The sequence below is a fragment of the Pituophis catenifer genome, unplaced genomic scaffold, assembly GCF_029215685.1.
Source record: "Pituophis catenifer annectens isolate HBS135680 unplaced genomic scaffold, rPitCat1.0.hap2 SCAF_3, whole genome shotgun sequence".
NCBI lineage: Eukaryota > Metazoa > Chordata > Lepidosauria > Squamata > Colubridae > Pituophis > Pituophis catenifer.
This window is the reverse complement of record NW_027256883.1, coordinates 68555674-68577053: the sequence shown is the minus strand read 5'-3', so window position 1 is coordinate 68577053 and position 21380 is coordinate 68555674.

Here is a 21380-nt window from a genome sequence, read left to right as displayed (position 1 = left end):
CAAAATAGCATTCTTCCCGTCAGTCAAGGTCAGGACGAGCCTGCATCTGAAGAAGGAGTGGTTGGAGAGCTGTCTCGAGATGGGACGGATGGTGATTGGAGCATTTGATCGACTGATGGGTGAGGGGATGGTTTTGGGGTTTTTGATTTACTGAGGGAAAACCCGGAACTCTCAGATTCAGGTTTTCCCAAGATGTGCCAGTATAGCTACTCTAATAAATGGAACTTTGAGAAAATGCTTGCCTCAGAGTTTTTAATTGGAGCAGAGGTTTTTCTGGAACGCTGACAGTTAGCTTGTTTATCTGAGTTGATAGCTCCATGATTGGGAACTGTTGTTCACTTCTTGATTGTTGGTCTAGTGTTAATCTTGATATTAATCTCTATTCATCTGGGTGCTGATTGCTGGTGAGGGGGTGTTTTGGTCATTTTGTTTCCTTTTTGGCTTTTTGATTATCTCTTTTGAAAGGTATGTAGATGTTGATTATCTCTATGTACCTGTTGATGGCCAATTGTCTGAGTGCCAAAAGTGACAAAACAGCTTGGAAAACCTCACATGCATAAAAAGTATAACCTACAAAGAAATTGAAGTTCAGGGCAATGTATAATTTGGAATGCAATGTTCCTTTTTGAGTTTAAAAGAGAATGTAGCAAAAGTACAGTAGGGAACTGATTGCTAACAAATGGAGTCATGTCTACAGCAAGGTAATTTAACTGTTCTGCAGCTGCCCCTTAAATGTGTCTATCATCAATGTTTTCCCCCAATCTCATCACAGATGCAGCAGTAGAAAGACAGGGGGTCCTGTGTTTCATGGGATGCAGGAGGTCTGGTTGTGCATGGGAAATGACGAGAGATGCAAACAAAAGAAGGGTATTAAAACTGCTATATAAAATTTACCTTGTTCATGTTCTTTCTCTCCCTCCCCAACTTTCCACAAAGGGATTTCAGTTTTTTAATGCTGTATCAAAGAATTGTTTCCCTAATGTTTTAAATATAAAACACATTGTTGCCCAAATTAGTTGAACTTCAGAAAAATGGATACAGTGAACTCTTGTTCCCAGACATGTGGTTATGTGTAATTAATCAGAGGGTTAAATCAGTGGTGGGATTCAAATAATTTAACAACCGGTTCTCTGCCCTAATGACCAGCTGGGTGGGTGTGGCCATGGTGGGCGTGGCAAGGGGGTGTGACAGGTAGCACCCAGCCTCCTGCACCCCCCCGGGAGTGAAAATGGGCTGCGAAGGGGGACGCTGCCCCACCCGCAGCCCGTTTTGGGCCTGGTAGGCCTCCCTGAAGCCTCCTGGGAGCGAAAACGCCATTGGGGGTGTGGGGGGGCTAGGCCCCATTTTAGGCCTAGGCAGCCTCCTTGCATTTACCTGGGAGCCAAAATGGGGCATGTGGGGACTCCTGGAAGAGGCAGAGTGGGAAGAGGTGGAGCCAGCCAGAAATTTAACTACCGGTTCACCCGGACCGTCCCGAACCGGCTGAATCTCACCACTGGTTTTTTTTGTTTTTTTTTTAATTTGATTTATATGCCGCCCTTCTCCGAAGACTCAGGGCGGCTTACAATGTGCTCAGCAATAGCCTTCATCCTTTTGTATATTTATACAAAGTCAGCTTATTGCCCCCACAACTGGGTCCTCATTTCACCTACCTTAGAAAGGATGGAAGGCTGAGTCAACCTTGAGCCTTGGCGAGATTCGAACCCTGCAATAATTGCAGGCAGCTGGTCTTAATAAGCTTAATAACAGGGTGCCTTAAACCCCTGTACTACTAAGGCTCTTAAATAACTTTTTAGAAAACAGAAGCATCATAGCTTGGAACTAAGGATCTTTTGGCACTTACTAGTATATGTATATGTGGAGTGCCGCAGGGATTGGTCCTCTCACCCCTTCTGTTCAACATTTATGTGAAGCCGCTAGGCGAGATCATCCGTGGCTTCGGGGTGAGATCCCACCAGTACGCTGATGACACCCAGCTGTACATCTCCACCCCAGCCACCCCAACGATGCCCTTGAAGTGATGTCCCAGTGTCTGGAGGCTGTGCGGATCTGGATGGGGAGGAACAGGCTCAAGCTCAACCCTTCCAAGACTGAGTGGCTGTGGCTCCCGGCATCCCGATATAGCCAGTTGACTCCATCACTGACTATTGGGGGCGAGTCTTTGGCCCCCACAGAAAGGGCTTGCAATCTGGGAGTCCTCCTGGACATGCAGCTGTCCTTGGAGGAACATCTGACGGCTGTAACCAGGGGGACCTTTTGTCAGGTTCGCCTGATTCGCCAGTTGCAGCCCTTTCTTGATCGGGATTCCCTGTGCACAGTCACTCACGCCCTCATCACCTCTCGCCTTGACTACTGCAACACTCTCTACATGGGGCTCCCCTTGAAGAGCACCCGGAGGCTCCAACTGGTCCAGAATGCAGCAGTGCGGGTAGTGACGGGAGCAACATGGCGCTCCCATGTAACACCGCTCCTGCGCGAGCTGCACTGGCTCCCAGTGGTCTTCCGGGTGCACTTCAAGGTGTTGGTCATCACCTTTAAAGCGCTCTATGGCATAGGGCCTAGCTATCTTCGAGACCGCCTGCTGCTACCAATGACCTCCCATCAACCCATGTGCTCCCACAGAGAGGGCCTCCTCAGGGTGCCATCAGCCAAACAATGTAGGCTGGTGACCCCCAGGGGGAGGGCCTTCTCTGTGGGGGCACCTATCCTCTGGAATCAGTTGCCCCCAGAGATAAGGAGAATCCAAGACCTCAGCGCCTTCCACCGTGCCCTTAAAACCCATTTTTTCCAGCAAGCCAGGCTGGTTTAAGAAGAAATTTTAAATGTTTTAATTGGTTTGTGATTTTTAATTTTTAGACCAAATTTATATATATTTTAATTGTTTTTTAATATTTGTATTTTATGTTTTTAATTCTGGCTGTACACCGCCCTGAGTCCTCAGGGAGAAGGGCAGTATATAAATTGGAAATAAAATAAAATAAATAAATGTATGTCTATATAATTGATGACTAGCAAAACTAAGCTGCTTCAATACATCATACCTTGTGGTCTTTTATATTTATTAGCTTGCATTAGGTTTGGAAAGAGAAGCTAACACAAAATTTCTTTTTTGATATAGCTATGAAAAGGACTGTATAATCATGAAGAACCACTCTCTGCTAAATGCAAAAAAAAAATAAAAAATCAAATGAAAACAACCCCCCAAATACATTCCTATCTAACGCCCCCATTAACTCATTCAGTGAGGAGGAACCTAACCATTCTCAGAGTAACTTTTCTATTATTCAACTGTTTTTACTGTTAGGATGTCTTTCCCCCCCCTAACATTCGCTCCAAATCTGTTCTTTTGTAACTTAAAATCATTATTCCACACCTAGTCCACATTCTGAGACAATAGAGAAGTACTCTTGGCCTTCCTCTTTTTATATCCTTTTAGATATTTGGAGGGTGCTATTCAGTTCGTTCTCTTCAAGGCTAAACATTTCCAGTTATGTGATTGAGTTTTTAAATACTGATTATACACATGGCTCTTCTCTGCATGTGTCCCAATTTGTGTGAATTTTTAAAGAATATTACCCAGAACTAGACAAAATACTTGATGTGGGATGGGATGTGACCAAATGCAGAAAAAATGACTTCCTATGATTTAGTAACACTCATTCTGTTATGGCAATCTAAAATTACATTTCTCTTTTCAAAAATTGATTAGAACTTGATTAACTCATATTCGTTTTTAACATCACCATTGCCAATCTGTTCTAATATACTTTTCATGTGTATCGACCAGGTATCCTCCATCATATACCTCTGGATTTGATTTAATATTTTTTAGGTGAAGAAGTTTACCATTTTTTCCCTGTTGAATCTCTTTCTACTATTTTAGTCCACTTCTCTAAATTATCCTGATTATCTTGGCTAAAGAATATTGGGTCCAGGATTGAACCTTGACGTACCCCATTCAATATTTCGCTCCAGTTTGATGAAACACCACTGTAGGCAATTATTTGGGTACAATTTTCAAATCAATACAGTTTTCAAACCAGCTATGTGACTCATTCCACACCTACCTACCTTGCTAATAGGAATATCATGAGGTATATTTGTTGAATAGGTTGCTGAAATCAAGATAAATGAAGTCCAAAGCATTCCTCCAATCTACTAAGGATAAATCAACATAAATGCAGTCTCTCTTTTGTTGTTTTTATGAGAACATTGGGAACAGGATGGAAAAGGACATATGAACTGTATTTTTCGGAGTATAAGACGCATCTTAGTTTTTGGGGAGGAAAATAAGAAAAAAACTGATTGGCAGGTGGATCAGCCGCCTGGAATACCCCCAGTCAGCTGTTCCCAGAGGTGAATTTTAGCAACAGGTTCCTTGGTTGTGAGCTCTGTGTCTTGCTTTTTTTTTTTTTTTTTTGCTTTTTTTTCTGCCTCTGAAAGCCTCCAAAACAGAGCTTCAAAAAAAAAAAGTCTCTGAAGCTCTGTTTGGGGGCTTCTTTTCTGAAGCTTTGTTTCTGATGCTTTTTTCAACCTCTGAAACCTCCATCTGAGAAGCTGGACAGGGCTACATTCGGAATATAAGACGCACCCTCTTTTGGGGGGAAAAAGGTGCGTCTTATACTCCGAAAAATATGGTAATTAGTGGGGACAAACTGATGTTGAAGAACTGGACCTTTGAATCCTGCTGTGATATAATCTCCACATTCATTTGTTATTATTTAAGCATATTTTTCAGTCTCAGGAATTTGGTAATACATCATCAAATCTTTTTGCAATTCCTTTGAATGGGGTATTATTTAGCCAGTTAAAAATAAATTATTGTTGAATCATTCCAATTTATCTTAGCTTTAGTTATATTTTCATGTGTTGCTTAGCAAATCATTTATTAGTCATTAATATTTTTGTTTGTGTGTTGTTTTGTATATTGTATATTGTTTTGTTATATATTAACATTATTATTGTGTTATTATTTTACATTATAGTTTTTTCCCATTTAAATTCTCTTTAAAGCTACTACTTGTACACAAGAGGGAATGTATAGATGGCGTTGATTTTGTCAGGTATAAGTTATACATGCGTATGGAAATAGAAAAAGCCTGAGATGCTTTCTATATGCACTATGTTCAGAGGTCGGTTTCAGCAGGTTCTGACCAGTTCTGGAGAACTGGTAGCAGAAATTTTGAATAGTTCGGAGAACTGGTAAATACCACCTCTGGCTGGCCCTGCCTCCATCTATTCTCTGCCTCCCGAGTCCTAGCTGATCAGGAGGAAATGGGGATTTTGCAGTATCCTTCCTCTGGAGTGGGGTGGGAATGGAGATTTTACAGTATCCTTCCCCTGCCATGCCCACCAAGCCATGCCACGCCCACCAAGCCACACCTACAGAGTAAGTAGTAAAAAATTTTGAAACCCCCCACTGACAATATTATATGCAATGTATATCTTGTATACATTGCTCTAAAACAGGGATCCACAACCCCTGGCCTGTGAACTGGCACCGAGCCATGGAATGCCAGAAACTGGGCCACACAAACAAGCAAAGCCCCATCTGCGGGATGCAGGCAGCAAGCCCCTTCCGGTCCATGGAAAAACCTCTATTCACGGAACCGCTTCTCAGATACATAATTGTGTTGTCTTATCTTTCTTCCAGACTTTTTGGGATGAAGGATGAGTATGGAGAATTATAAGATAGAAAAGCCTACACTGTTACTATTTTATATAGGCCCCAATGCAGTACCAAGGTATGAAGTCGATTAATAAAACCTTGATGGCACATAATTAATTGATTGCTTGATAAAGAGTGGTAAAGGACTTGTCTTTACAATAGCAATACGAAATCATCTTTTATGATAAGGGTACCTAGCCCATAGCATCACTGGATGAAATCCTAAATGAAGGATTGTGTGAATAAAATCTATCTTCCCTACATGGCTTCCAGTCTCATGTTGACTCACCCTTCAAGGTTGAGTTGAGCCTTCAACTCAAAGTTGACTCAGCCTTCCATCCTTCCGAGGTTGGTAAAATGAGGATCCAGATTGTTGGGGGGAATATGTTGACTCTGTAAACCACTTAGAAAGGGCTGTAAAGCACTATGAAGTGGTATATAAGTTTAAATGCTATTGCTATTGCTATACCCTATGGGGCTGAACATGCACTGGATCCTTGCCCAGAAAACGCTTGTCTTTTCTTGCTTTCCCCCCATTCTACCAACACATTTAAAACTACAGATAATGAATACAGAAGATAGAGGAGTTAGGAAGTGAAGATTTTGCTAATTCCTATTTTAATACCTTTGCGTAAATGGCATATTCTGCTGGTACAGTATAGTGTACAAAGAGCTAAACTTGGAAAAACTGTGTGTACAGCAGCAGTTACAAAAACATGTTTTAACTTAAGAAATAAAGAACGTGTTGTGACCCAACCTTAGCAGAAGCAAGAAACAGACTCCTTGTCACGAAAAACCCCTCTTTATTTACCACTTGTGAATTAATTGCATGCACCCACCGAAAAGTCCAGGCAATAGTCCTTCAAGGAGTTTACTGCAGTAACAAATCTTATCAGTACCTTGTGATAATTGCAAGGCCATGAGCTCCCAGCCAAAAGGCTGCAAATTAAGTTCTGGCAAGCAGTCTTTGTGGCAGGAAACACAATGAGCAAAATCTTCAGAAATACAAACTGTTGTCTCCTACGACAACCACTCCCCTTTCATTCTATTTATTCCCCAGCCAGGGAGGGGCCATTCAGCATCCACATTTGCTTTGCTTCCTGAGTCGACTCCTAAACCTTTGTTGTTCACCTCTCCTAACTGCTCTGCGCATACGTGCATCTGGAACAGGCCCCAGCTGTTATTCCTCCTCATTCATATCAGCCTCCAAAGGCAGCTGCCTCTCCAGTGGCTGGGAAATGTCAGACGGTCCTGACTCTATCTCTGTGTCCGATACAGAGCATCCATCAGAGCTTTCCCCAGACCCCAGAACTGGCCCAAGTTCTTCCCCAACCTCCTCATCGTCCAAGTCTGCTGCCAGCTCCGCTGGCAGCTGGTGGGCCACAACAGAAAAAAAAATTAAACACTCAAACTGAGTCTGTCTTAATTTCATGGGTATAAGAAGGAGGGAATGGAAAACATAGTTAGGATTTCAAGATTGATGTTAGCTGTTCAACGTAGACCATTTATAAAAATTCTGGACATCAACTTTATTGTTATACTGTAGATCAGTGTTTCTCAACGTTAACAATTTTAAGAAGTGTGAACTCCAACTCCTAGAATTCCAATAGCCACCATGATATAGGCTACAGGAACTGAGCCTTAAAAGTCTCACTGTATTTTCCCTTCCCTCTCTGAAAAAAAAAACAAAACCCACTAGTACTAACTACTGTTAATTAGTACATCCCATCAGATTCTGATGGAATATCCCATCATAAAGGATAAAAGCGAACCTCAAATTGTGTTACCCAAGCCAAGTCAGTAAAATGACATGCCAAAATAGCATGGTCAAAATGACATCAGGGAAACTAAGGTATTTCATTTTCTCCATTCATTTTTATTTTTTGCAAAGTACCACCTAGATGACAAAAACTTACTCTATAGACTTTCACTGTTGACTGGATGAACCACCATCATTATTTTTTCATGCATATTTGCCTATGCTGATATTATTTATTATCTCTTCTTTTAAACATCTGAGCTTATTTATACTACACTGGCCATTTAGGCTATCAAAATTAAGTTAATCTTGTATCCATATTTGCAAGAGAAAGAATAGAAAATTGAATTAAGATATCCTCTTCTCAGGAAGTAGCACTAATGACATCTAATTATGAAATCTAATTAGAATTTCATGCCTTCTTAATAGGGAACACAGTTCAGGTATCTTCAGAGACAGTTTATTATTGAGAATAATTGTATTATTTGTTACATATGAATGTATCAAACACCCAAAAAATTCAATGATATAACAAAGCAGATTATAGAAAAGTATATTCAAAAGTCACCCTTAATTCTCTTGACCTCTAGTCGAGTTGAATTCTCCTGAATTTGAGCTGAAGTTTAAAAATATGAACCGAGAATCATCACATTTATGTTTTCGATCTAAAACAGGACAGAAATGAGAGATGGATTGCAGAGTTCCTATGACATCTCATATCATCATTATCTTCTTCTTTTAACTACCCCATAATCCCTTGTGGGGTGGAGTCTGGGCAACTGAATGGAGCTAGCAGAGTGTTTACTGGCCGAATGCCCTTCCTGTCGCCAATGCGGAGTTTTGTTCAGATATATTCTCATTGTGCCCAGAGAGAGAAATATCTGCCTCTGCCTAGGATTGACTTCACAGCCTCCTGATTGTGAGGTGAGAGCTCCATTTCTAGACCACCACACCACTACTATGACATCTCATATGATTCTAAAAAATTAAATTTAAATAGAAACTTTGGATGTTGGGTCCAAAAGCTGAAGGTGGTGGGAAAGAATAGAATCCGGCCCTGTAGAGCTCCACAAAAGAAGCCATGATGCCAAGGATTAATTTCCCCATATTTTCAAAAACTGACCTGAAAATAGGATCAGAACCATTGACATAAGCTGATTTTATACCCAGAGAGTCAGCACATTAGCGTAATCAGGGCAAGCCTTTTTATGGATCAGCCATCATAAGGTCCCAGCAACTTATCTGTCAGAACCAGCCTAAACCCCTACTCAAATAATGCATATAATTAACATCCCTAAAATCCTGAATTATCAGTTTGCATACAGTTGGAGGCAAATGTTAAGTGCTTTGTACCAGAGGTGGGATTCACTTACCTTCCCTATGGGTTTGCAAATGTGAGAGTGCGTGCTCGTTTCGCTCACAAGCACCACCACTGTGCATGTACAAGGCCTTCTGTGCATGCGCAATAGTCGCGCATTATGTCTGGGTGGGTGGGCGGAGCCTCCCGCAATCTCTGCTACCAGTTTGCGCAATCTGGAGAGAACCGGCTGAGTCCCACCACTGCTTTTGCACTGTAGCTACTTTATAAAATAGCATGAATTAAGATCTGCTACGTTAATACAGTTTTGAAATTTCCTTTCAGCTGAATTTTAGGATTCTCGGACACAGACTTTGAATAGCACAGAGTGATCTACAAATTTAAACTGTATGATTACTTGTACAGTTATGTTACTTGTCGGAGTCTGTAAAGGAAGGGGCAGAGGGGAAGTGATCACTAAACATGAATACTAATTCTGCTCAGCTTGATGGGTCAAAAGCTCCACAACCTAGGAAACTGTAGTCCATCACTATTTCAAGTACAACTTTGTGATGTCAAAGCTTCTTTGATGCATTTCAGTTTATATGCAATCTTGCCATAGTGTAGGCGGCACAGAGTGATTTAGCACAAAAAGAAAAGTGTAGCGGGGGAGCACATTACATTTTTTTGTGTATAGCAAAAGAGAACATTAAATGTTACTATTAGTTGCCATAGAGATGGGCATAAGTTCAGTTTAAGTGACAGCTTCTTTATGCTCCACAATATTTTAAAAAGGAAGTCACGTGGATGCTTGAATTGTTGCACTTATTATTATTATTTGTATTATTATAAAAATGACCTACATGAAGAATGAAGAAAACACTGAAGGGATGTCTCGGACTAATGGAAACAAAACTGAAAGATGCAAATTTTTATTTATTATTGTTCTTTGTTAGGTTTCTATGCTCTCCCTTTCTCCAGAAATTCAGGTTTGTATAAGACTCTCTTCACCATTTTTTACCACAACATTGACCTGAGAAATGATAAGGATTCATTTTCACACTCAGAAACATACTTAACACTGGTTTCCTTTCTTTGTTTCAGTAGAAACAGCATAAAAAACAGGGGGGGGGGTTAGAATGGATGGGGAAGAAGTTATTGGACGGGGAAGGTAAGGTAAGGTAAGGTAAGGTAAGGTAAGGTAAGGTAAGGTAAGGGAAGGGAAGAGAAGAGAAGAGAAGAGAAGAGAAGAGAAGAGAAGAGAAGAGAAGAGAAGAGAAGAGAAGAGAAGAGAAGAGAAGAGAAGAGAAGAGAAGACAGGCATTTATAAAAAAGATTGATTTCCCTTTCCATAGCAATTCACAGTTCGTAAATTTATACTCCATATCATTCAAGTGATTATAAAGCAGAGATTTCTCATGCCTTAGAAACTGCTTGTTTCTGATACTCCATAGGTTGAAAATGTATGAAATAAAACATGAAGATTTTCTAAAAATAATGAGGGAGAAAGCTTTGTAGACCTCTGGGGTAAGGTGTTACTAAACATAGAGGTGGAAGCCACCACAGAGAAGACTGGTGGTCTTGTCCACGACACCTGAATTCAGAGGGGAATCAGATACTTAATGGATCTTCCAACAATTTCAATTTGGGCTAGGTGATGCTTGGTATAACCCAATGCAACTCTATATCAAGTTATAGATCATTACCACGCATGGAATTGGGCCTTCTGGTAATCTGGGCAACAAGTAGTTGCCCAGATTACCAATGGTGGGACTGATCATTCTGTAGATGATCAGTGTATAGATCTGAGGATCTACTATAAATGTTTTAGATCATTCTGAACTAGTTGTAGCTTCTTGATCATCTCTAGAAGTCGAGCCAGATAGAGTACATTACAGCAATCCAGCCAGCTGCTGACCAAATCATGCTGACATCAGAACAACTTGGCCAAGGTAATGTCCTAACTGATGTACAAAGCAAAGTTTGGCACAAAGTACCTTTTCCCACCCAGCCTCTACTTGCTTTTGAAGTAGGGAGATCCAGAAGGATATCTAAATCATGCGAGTAAGGCGTCCAGAAGAAGAACATCATGGCTTCAAAACCTAAAGGACTGGTTTGGACAAAACTCAGCGACACTTGTTCATATGGCTGTTGACAAAAATAGGATCACCAACGTCCGATGACAGACATGGCACAAGAAGAAGAAGAAGAAGGAGTCCAGAATCATCTTCATTTTATTAAATTTCATTTCATTTTATTAAATTTGTATACCGCCCTACTCCCGAAGGACTCAGGGTGGTGAACAGGCACAAAATAAAACACATAAATACAAAAGTTAAAAAACATAATTAAAACCAAATTAAATAATTTTTGCCCGAGACAATTAAAATTCCCAATAATTTAAAACAAATTAAAATTTCAATTTAAAAATTTAAAAGAAGGGGAGAAAATTAGGCCAGGCCGGCCTGCTGGAATAGAAGTGTCTTCAAAGCACGGCGGAAAGTGCGCAGATCCGGGATCCTCCGTATCTCCGGGGGGAGCTCGTTCCAGATAGTAGGTGCCCTCCTCTCTCATTTCCTTGGATGGTAACTGATATACAGAAGCTAAGTTGATCTTAGGTTGCATCATCCAGAGTTTGACAGACTCCAGGCCCCAGTTTTTCATCTTGGCCCAGGGTGGAAATATACACTGAATGTCATCAGTTAGATGGCCTCCCTCCAGAGTCTTTGTATGGGGAGAAGTCCTGAGCATTACAGTATCTTGCTTTGGAATGAACAAGGCTTCAAGTACTGTCCCTCCATAACTGTTAACTCAGGAGTGCAATGGCTGCAAAACAGTGCTGCTAATCCCGTTCCTTGCAAGCAATCCAGTAAGATACCATGATCAATTGTATTGAAAGATGCTGAGAGGTCTAGTAGGACCAGGAGAGGAGCAGTCCCTTCATCCATGTCCCAACAAAGATCATCCACCAGAGTGGTTAATGTCATTTCTATCCCACAAGTGGATATGAGTTATCCATTATCCATTTTGTAGAACTCTGAAGTTGAGTCAACACTTCTTTCTCAACAACCTTCCCCCAAAAGGAAGGTTAGAGATAGGATATAAGGAGTAAAAAAAAACAAACAAACTGGGGAAGGGCTTCAAGAGGGGGTACTGAACCACTTCCTTTAAAATAGATGTCATTACTTCCTCCCTGAGAGAGGTGTCGGCAATTTCCTAATCCAGTTGCTTACATTCTGCAGGGAAACCATGAATCCCAGCCCCAAGAGGAACAGCTCATACTGCAGAGCATATGAATGTCTGTCAGCTTCCAGTCTCTTTTTCCTTCCCTTCCAGGATCTGAATCATTATAGCAACAGTTATAAACACAATCCAGTGATTAGAGGGAGGTAAGGCAAATCTGTTACCAATACATCAGTGTGCACTTTAATCTTTTATATACCAAGCATTCAAAAAGGAGGTTATTAATTTGATCTTTTGGAATCCTGCTTTTTAATCCTGCAAATTCCTTAAAGAGAATTTTGCATGATATGGAAAACAAAATTAGGTTCAGCTAATCCAGAATCCAATTTTGCTAAAATCCAAATGGCAAAATTTCTATACTAATTGGCTTATAATTCATTACATTTGCATTTTTCCTTATAAGAGGAACATACATTGATTTCATTCCCAAATGTAATCTGTGACAGAAAGGTTTCCCATTCATGTTGTGATCACTGCCTCTGCCGGCTCAACTAATCTGAATTTCCTTTCTTCTCTTACTTTTTGAAAGAAAAACAACAACAATGTATTATTTAAAGCACATAGGTTTTGCAATATACTAGGTTTCTAGTGTAACAATTTACACAATTAGCTGATACAGTTGTTCTCCTCTATACAGAAATTTAATATTTCTCAGCATTTCTTTTGTTGAAAGATGGTAGAACTGATTTATATAGCATCAATTGACTGAAAATGGGGAACTCAATACATTATAGTATTGTCTGTTTCTTCAGCAGGTGCACATACCCTTCTAATGAAATGGAAATATTTGTTTCCCCTTTTGATGTACAATTTAACCTTCACCTGATGAATTTCTCAAGGGAGATAACATCCAGGAACAGTGAATTTTGGCTGGTTTATCATCTTAGTGGGTAAGAAGGATTCTGTAGCTGGGTGACGCACAGAGAAACATGATATAAAAGCTATGCAATGATTTATACATAACCATAGAATACTAGATTGAATTTCTTGAATGTACATTACATTAAAAAAATGTAATGGAGACACATTTGTAATCGAGAGACTTTTGAAAGCTTATTTATTAGAAATGGGCAACTATTAATTCAAAGAAAAAAGTTTGGTGAGGGTGAGGTTTAGTCAGGTTCGGAAGCATATTTATTGTGCCATTATATAGAACATTCATCAACATTCTACCAAACGTGAGCAGTATCCCGAAGTGGAAATCATCTGGCTGAAGCATCAGTTAAAATCTTGGGGCAGAAAAAGTGGTGAGTTGTATAGGGCAGGGGTCTCCAACCTTGGCAACTTTAAGACTTGTGGACTTCAACTCCCAGCTTTGCTGGCTGAGGAATTCTGGGAGTTGAAGTCCACAAGTCTTAAAGTTGCCAAGGTTGGAGACCCCTGGTATAGGGGAAAGAGAAGACAAAAGTTTGATTCCTGGACAGCCACAATAATCAAATGGCTAAGCCAAGAAGACAGACCTCAGTTAAAGCAAAGGAAATACAGTAGTAAATAATACAGGTAGTCCTCAACTTACAACCTTTTGTTTAGTGATTGTTCAAAGTTACAACAGCACTGATAAAAGTGACTCATGACCAGTTTTCACCCATATGACCTTTGCAGCACCCACATGGTCATGTGATCAAAAAAAGGCTTGGCAACTGGCAGGTATTTATGATGATCGCAGTGTCATGTGTTGACCTTTTGCAACCTTCTGACAAACAAAGTCAATGGGGAAGCCAGAGTCACTCGACAATCCTGTTACTGAGTGATTTACTTAACCACTGTGACAAGAAAGGGGTCAAGATGGGGCAAAACCTGATTTTACCACTGCCTTGCTTAGCAACTAAAATATTGGACTCAATTGCGATCGTAAGTTGAGGACTACTTATAACCCAAGAAGCAGGAATACAATGCAAAAGTGGTTAAAGAAGTGGTATGACATAGAGCAGGGGTCAGCAACCTTAAACACTCAAAGAGCCACAAAGGTCCTAACGGGAAGCCCCCTGTTCAATTCTGGAGCCAACCGGAAGTCCGGTTCCCCCACCACAGAGTCTCCTCCTAGCGTGGCATCCTTTTTCCTCTACCTGTCCTAACTGAAAGCCCTATCAATTGTGGAGCTGACTGGTGTCGGGGAGCCACAGCAGAGGAATGAAAGAGCCACATGCAGCTCCAGAGCTGCGGGTTGCTGACCCCGACATAGAGAAAGGAGGAGAGGGCTGCCAGAAAACTTCCTACCAGGAAGAATTGGATGGGGAGAAAATTCTACAGAAGATCTAAGAACAGGAAGAGGGGGGAGAGAAGAGTTCCAACTTTTCATAGTTATTTAAACTCATCTGTGAAAGGTTTTGTTGAGGATTCTTGCGGGTGCAAACGCAATAATCAGAATAGTTCAACTAGGGTAGGGTTGTTACACACACACACATACACACACACACACAATCAAACATACAATCAGTGGCTTTTCATGAGCAATTGTTGCCATGCGTTTCCAAAGGGAGGAGGAAAAAGCAGGTTCTGCCTGAGAGAGAGGTTGGAGGGGGGAGAGAGAGAGAGAGAGAGAGAGAGAGAGACTCTGCATTTCATTTTAGAAAATGCCATTTATAATTGCTCACACTGTTACTTGGCTCAGAAGATGAGTTGCGTTGCTTGAAATCACCCAGCATATTTCGTCCTGATTAACAAATACTCCAAAACCTTTTCAGGAACAGTGGAGAAGACAGACAGGATAATTTTTTTTAAAATGTAAATAAAATGGAAAGGATAGCAGGAAAGAGATAGACGAGCCAGTATTATAAAGCTTCTCTTCCTGTTCCCCCACCCACCCCTTAATTTTCTTTAATTAGCAGACAAACATATTCTGAGAATAGGGGCTCTTTCGTCTCATCTCTGGGCAAAGGACTACCAAATTCAGGTAGCAGGTTGAGAGAAGCCACTTGCTGGAATTGAGAGAGGATTTAAAAGAATCCTACAACAGAGACCGACTGCTTAGCTTTACTCGATGGTATATAGGACGATTCAGCAAGGGACGTGATATTGGTGAGTACTGTACCATTTCCCCCCCCCTAGAAACAGACTTGCTTTCTTTAAAACAAAATATCTTTAGTTTGCTCCTGCTCTGTATCTTTTGAATGCTTGGGGGTGGGCAGGCGGGGGAAGGGGAGAGAAGCTTTATAACATGTATTCCCCCCCCCCTTGTAAATCTATGGTGGCAGCTCTTCATTGTCCTTATTTCCCATTCTGAATGAACATTTTTGGCAAACTAGGGGGCTTAAACTTTGTGCTCACTTTTCATCGCTGAAACATTTCTAACGCATCTTACTTTATGGCATTATTGAAGGAGGGGAGAAGCAAGCCTCAAACTGCTAGGATGGTAGTTCTTGATAAGAGCTGGTCCTGGTCACTGAAGCCTTTTATTGCGTGTTTCTCATAATGTAACTTTATAGCCTCATTACTCTTTTGGTCAATCATCAAAACGGGGCAAATGGATGAGTAAATGACTAGGCAGGAAGCACTGATATAAGTTAATAATTGTGTTTGTGTGTTCTTAGCAATTTGGTGCGAAACAATGGCAGAACAAAAGAATGGAGGAAAGTGGGCCAGAATCTTCATTTTCATACAAATATTCTCATTCACAGACCCACATTCACGCATACCACATACACACATATGCTGTTGTTGAGAAAGTTTGTTTAGTAGATGGAGCTGGGGGGGGGTGTCTATCTGATCATCTTGAGGGTAGTGTCACCTTCTGTTGCCTGGTAACGTCCTTCCCTGCTGTTTTGCTATCAGATAAAAGAAGCCCAGTCAATGTTATACATTATTCATCTGCGTTCCAATCAAATAATCAAAATTATTTGCTTGCACTGGGGAATATTTAACCAGATCAAAAGAATCTGGACTGGAAAGCACTGAATTATTGCCACTGGCAGGCAGTTTTTGGTATGTGTCCATATATGTCTGTGTGCATGTGTACACATACACACACATTATTATTAGTAATTATATTTTGGTGTTATCGATACTAGCAGAAACCTATATTGAAGAATTGCAGAGGTTGGCTGATTCCACAGGCATGTAATTACCAAAATCAGTTAATGCTAACTATTGAAATTAAAGTGCTAAATTAGGTTAATAGAGTTGGGTTTTTTTTTCTTTTGAGATATACACTCTTAAAAGATCTTTAGAAATGCTAAGAAAAGGAAACCATCTGTTTCAAAGCAAGCATTTTTAAAAGAGAAGAATGCAGTAAAATCTATGTCTACATATAATTGTTTGGCAAATGCTGCACCTAAACACATAACATAACTATTTTGCAGAGGAAGAAAACTTATAAACCAGTGAAAGGTAAGATAGATCCAGGATTGCTGTTTTAAAAAATACTGTGTGCATATCTGTATGTGTGTCAAGAAAAACACTACACCTCAGAACTCAATTTTTACCAAAAACCTCTGACAATTGGTAAGGCTAATTACTGTCTCTAGCATTTAAAAGCTGTCAGTGTGAAGTCATTTTAACCCTCCCTCATGAAATCTTTAAGAATTTAAAATCGACTGACTCATTTCAAGCAAAAAAAAAATAAAAATCTAATCCTCTTGGAACTACCATTTCCCCCCCTACCTAAGCTGTAATTGTTATAATTTCTTTGCTAATAGATATCTGGGTTGCTTAGAATTTTAATGCAGTTAACATAATATAGTCACCGTCAATACTTTTAAGAGGCAAGTAGATAGCAAGAGGTGTTTTAAAGGATGTGTTTTGTATACAGAAACACCTAAGATCTAAAAACCTTCATGATACATGAAGGTATATATATGCGTGTATGTGTTTTATAGCGGTAAATATTGGGGGAATTCAATGACTATGCTAGGTTAACATAAACATTGCATATATGTTCATTAAATTAAGTTACTTTAATATTGCAGGGATTTTATATTTAAAGATATTTCTTCCTTTTTCAGGAAACTGGCTATATCAATTTGGGCAGCTGAATAACTGACCGCGAAATCCTCCAAGATGGATAGTCCATTCAAGATGGATTATCTGCTGGATGTCGATGCTGCTTACCGGCTGTTTTACAGTCAAGGAGCTCAAGGTATTGTTTTGAGATGGATATTTTTGCACTGCTCACCATTAAAGACATGGTGGCCCTCTGGTGGAAAAGGCACCAGGGAAAATTAAAGCTCCTTTCTCCAGAATGAGCTGAGAACTGAAGACATCAAGGCAGCTTGAGGTCTAAAACTGTATAAAGGAAGTATTTATTTTTTTAAATGTGGAAATATGATATAAATAAATAAATAAATAAATAAATAAATAAATAAATAAATAAATTTATTTCTATACCACCCTTCTCCCAAAGAACTCAGGGCGGTGTACAACCTATTAAAAACACAAAGACAAACATCAGTTAAAAATAATTAAAATTATTACATAATTTTGGCTCAGATTTAATATGCAAAACAGATTGGTAGAGATTGTGAACACAAGCTGTTCTAGATCAGCTGTCATCTTCAAACAGAATGATGGGTGCCTTTCTTTCAAATAATAGTAAATGAAACAAGATAGTGGTGGCAAAGGGCCAGCACTCCAAAAGAAAAGAAAAAAAGAAAAGAAAAGAAAAGAAAAGAAAGAAAGAAAGAAAGAAAGAAAGAAAGAAAGAAAGAAAGAAAGAAAGAAAGAAAGAAAGAAAAAAGATAAACATTGATACACTTTTCCTGGCCCAGATTGAAGCCAATGTATAATAATGTATTTTCAAAGTTTAAAAAATATCTAAAGATTAAGCGTATGACTAATATTCTATTCTATTCCAGTCCAGTCCAGTTCAGTCCATCCCATCCCATCCCATGCTGTCAGCTTAATGCTGAATCTTAGTAATTAAATAGATGGACTTTCTCTAGGATGATACTGTAAATCCTCAACATGGTGTTTTGTCCATGTGATTTTCTTAGTAAAATGCAGAAGGGGTTTAGCATTGTGTTCTCTCATAGAGTCTGAAATTATGCCTTTGCTGTTATCACTAAAGTGAACCAATATACTACAATTATTCTTCCTGGGATTGGCTCTTCCAGACAATTTTTAAAGATTGATAGCAAACAAAACAATGGAGAATATTAGACAGGAGGGTTGGTATAATCATATATATGTATGTATGTATGTATGTATGTATGTATGTATGTATGTATATGTATATGTATATGTATATGTATATGTATGTATATGTTTTCTTTTCTTTTCGTAGGCCTTTATGTATATTTCTCTTTAGCCAGATTCTTCCTACGTATACCAAGATTTTTATGCAGCCCTAGTTCAGTGAAATCCCAATCCACTAGTTTCTAGTCTTTTTTTCCCTTTTTTTTTCTTTTCTAAAAAAAAAGCCTAGAAACTAGTGGATTGGGATTTCACTGAACTAGGGCTGCATAAAAATCTTGGTTTACATAGGAAGAACCTGGCTAAAGAGATACATACATACATACATACATACATACATACATACATACATACATAAAGTTTTCCTTCATACCATACCGTATTTGTTATATAAGTAATGTAACAAACATAGTATGGTATGAAGGCAAAAATTAGCTAGTCCTTGACTTATGACAATTGAACCCAAAATTTATGTTGCTAAGCAAGACAGCTAAGTGAATTTTGTTCCAATTTAAATCTTTCTTGCCATAGCTGTTACGTGAATCACTGCAATTGTTAAGTCAGTTACACGGTTGTTAAGTAAATCTGAGTTCCCCATTGACTTTGCTTGTCAGAAGGTCACAAAAGGGGATTACATAACCCCAGGACACTGCAATAGTCATAAATATGAGTCAGTTGCCAAGTATCTGAATTTTGATCATGTGACCATGGGGATGTTGCAACAGACGTGTGAAAAATGGTCATAAACCACTCTCTTCAGTTCCATTGTAACTTCAGTCACTAAATGAACTGTTGTAAATCGAGGACTATCTATATTGTACATGAAATAGATCTATGTTTAAGAATGAACAAGTATACATGCCTCACATTTATTAGAAATGTGGCTATTGTCCAATGCATACATAGGCTCCTTTTAAGCTTCAAAATGGGAGATGCAATCCTGAGTCTTCCACTGTTATGATTTGTTTGGTCATCTATACCTTTACAACTAAGGCCTTGTGGGAAATATTTAATCCTAAGGGATAAATTCAAATAAATTCTTTCATCAAAGGTGAAAGGACAAAGGGACATTATCAGGAGAATGGAGGCAGTAGAATGTGCTCAAGGAAAATATAAGAAAACTTCTAGATTGATGGAGATATAATATTTATTTGATGGAGGTATAATATTTATTGTCCAGATGCTACCAAGATTTGCAGAAAGCAAATTCTAGTGATGTTAAGTCATTTATTTATCTCAACCCATCACCAGCCACCACAACATAACAATTGGACTTTTGGGCAAAAACTTTGGAGATGGGGAAATATCAGGATTTAATGAATTAGTTAAAGAGCTGTGTAACCAAGCAATGCCATTTTAATTGATCATTTGGGACTTGCCATTTTTATTGAAAGGGAGTTCACTTTACACTGTAAAGTCTTCACAGCCATCCTCTTGCACAATTGGTAGAAAAGAAGAAATGTAATGTAACTGTGGAAAGTTGGAGGAAATAGGGTTTGCCTCAAGAATGTCTTTTCTTTTGGTGTTATCTTAATATTGGACCCATCCTTCAAAGTTGACAACTAATCCTAAAGAAAGGGCCAAGTTACGCATTACACTAAATATGCAGTTTAGGAATGGAACTGTAGGAGATGGAAAGGATATAGATCTTCTAAAGTCTTTCATCTACACCAGTGTTTCTCATCCTGGACAACTTTAAGATGTGTGGACTTTAACTCCCAGAATTCTCCAGAACTCCCAGAATTCTGGGAGTTGAAGTCTACACATCTTAAAGTTGTCAAGATGCGGAAACATAGACCTAAACCATTCTCTGAACAAAAAATGGGTCTTAATTCAGAAGAATTTACTTTTGAGAAACCATGCTTAGCTTCCATACTGTCCCTCTGAAATAATATTCAGATTGTGATGTGATCCATTAAGGATATTCCTCAATCTGGGCATGAAACTACAGAGAACTAGCCAGAACAAAATAGTTCCCTGGTACTGAGCTGATCATGATATTGGCCTCTGTCCTTAGTGTCTTATTCCATGGGTTTAAAGGACTCTCTGAAATCATTCCAAAGTTTAATTCAAAATCTTACAACTATTGTATTCTGTGATTATTGGAATAGGACCATTACCTCTCACGCATTTAGGCTTTGGAAAGAGAGAGTGAAGTATGATAATTTGTCAATGTAATCTATTCTCATCTAACAGACATTAGTGTAATGATATCCATTTTTAATAAAACCAACTTGTAATAAAAAGAACTTTAAGGTGGAATTATCTTTTTCAGCTTGAGTAGCCTGGGGGGGATCTTGCTTTTTTTACCTTGTATCTTCCTGTATGTGATTTTAAAAGAAAACACTTATCAAGTAAAGGTTCTCCTGAAAACTGCACATAGTTGCTACTCAATTTAAATCACTTCAAAGAAACCCATTTTTAGAAAAAGCATGGAGTAACTGACTCTTCTTCAGTACTGTGATTAAGATATTCAACCCAAAAATTCTAATATTATAGAATTATATCATTAATATAACTACTAAGACAAGACTCATTCTCTTTCCCATGGTAAGAGATTTCTTGTAGGGGAAGTTGATTTTTGCTGTTGTGTTGTAATAAACACAGCAGTACTTTAAAAAGACCAGAGTTTAAAACGTGTGTTATCTATTTTACCTGGTTAGGTCACACACATTCTGCTGTATAAATAAATGTATGTGATTTAAAATAAAGTGGGATAAATAAGGCTATGAATCAATTGTGCAAACATGAGCAGGATATTAATATTGCATTATTAATACATGGCAAGTTGTGTTGTTGCCAAAATGGAAAACCACATTCCCAGAGTAATAGTCGGTGCTATATTTGAAATGCTTATTCTGTCCTTATTAGATTGTATTAACTGAATAACATTAATTGTAACTGGATTTAAAGTAAACAAAACAGTGGTGAAATCTAAAATTTGTTACTACCGGTTCTGAGGGCGTGGCTTGGTGGTGAGGTTAATGTGACTGGGTGGGCGTGGCCAATTTTTTAAAAAAAACTTTTAAAACCATTTTTTCTACAACCTCTTCGGCGAAGAGGTTGTAAAAAAATGCTTTCAAAAGGCTCTGACGATCCCAGCTGAGTTGCCTGATCGTCAGAGGGTTTTTAAAAAACCCTCTGACGATCAGGCAACTCAGCTGGGATCATCAGAGGCATTTAAAAGAAAACAGTTTTTTTTCTTTTAAATGGCTCTGACGATCCCAGCTGAGTTGCCTTGATCGGCAGAGGGTTAAAAACTCTGATGATCGAGTGGCTCAGCTGGG